We start from the raw sequence: 1113 nt of genomic DNA, 5'->3' as shown, positions 1-1113 counted from the left end.
AGGAGATACGCGGACACTATCGTTCCATTTCCTGGCTATGTCCTGATCAGACACTTAGCCTGAGGACCCAACAGTCGCTAGTCACCTATGCCCAAGGAGCATTGACCGACTAAACGGAGTGAATCTTTAACCTTTCCTCGACTAAACGCGTAATGGACTAGCTACCCAATTACTCGATTGTCATTGAGGAAACGGACGAAGGAACCTTCCACTCTTAGATCCAGTCCCTTGTTTTCGATATAGAACAATGCGCCTAGAGGTCGTCTCGATCGAAACGCGACAAGAGCTGAATAAATCCCCTAGCGGTTCGTTTCCTTATCTATTTGAAAAAGCCAAAGGTCGGGAATTTATTGTTTCTAAGCGAACACTTCGCGAGACACTAAAGATACTGACATTTACTTTAACAAAGTTTGCAAGTACAGATGAGAAAAACAACCCACAAATTTAAAGTCCGCTTAAAACAGCGACTTGCCAAAATAAAAATAAAAGCATGTCTAATCGTACAACAACAGGGTCTATCAAGACCACAACAGATAAGAACATAAGTGAAACATCAAAGAACAAAATCTTGATCGTCAGGACCCTTGGTATCGGCAGCAGTTGGGTCCTCCGCCCGAGTAGGAATAGAAGCAAGAGAGTCTACAACGGGACGTGGAGGAACATCTGTATCCCCAGCTTCGTAGATTGTCTCCTCCTCAGCGGGACGTGGCAGCGACGCCTCCTCGATCCCATCGTTATCCTCCTCCCCATCCTCTCGTCCTTCGGAGGAAGAATCCGAGACGAGCATAGGATCCTCGACACCCACGTTCTCGGTCTCTCCCTCTCAAACCAGAGTGTCGCCTATCTCGAGGCCGTCCTTTCCAGGAAACCCCTTCAGATTCTCATTCTCTGGGCGCTCGTCAAAACCGCTTCCCACCGGGGACTTGACAGGCTCGGTAGGGATAGACGTGACATCAACAAGTGGCTCCTCTGACGGCTCCTCAACAACTTCGAGCGAGGTAACGAGCCGAGAAGCCGTCTCTGGCCCGATCAAATTTACGTTCGACCCATAGGGATCGAATGACGTTCTGAACCGGTCCTCGGCGAAACGAGAAGGAAGGACCAGCGGAGAAA

The sequence above is a fragment of the Brassica oleracea genome, chromosome C2, assembly GCF_000695525.1.
Source record: "Brassica oleracea var. oleracea cultivar TO1000 chromosome C2, BOL, whole genome shotgun sequence".
In the NCBI taxonomy this organism is placed as follows: domain Eukaryota; kingdom Viridiplantae; phylum Streptophyta; class Magnoliopsida; order Brassicales; family Brassicaceae; genus Brassica; species Brassica oleracea.
This window is presented reverse-complemented; position numbering follows the sequence as displayed.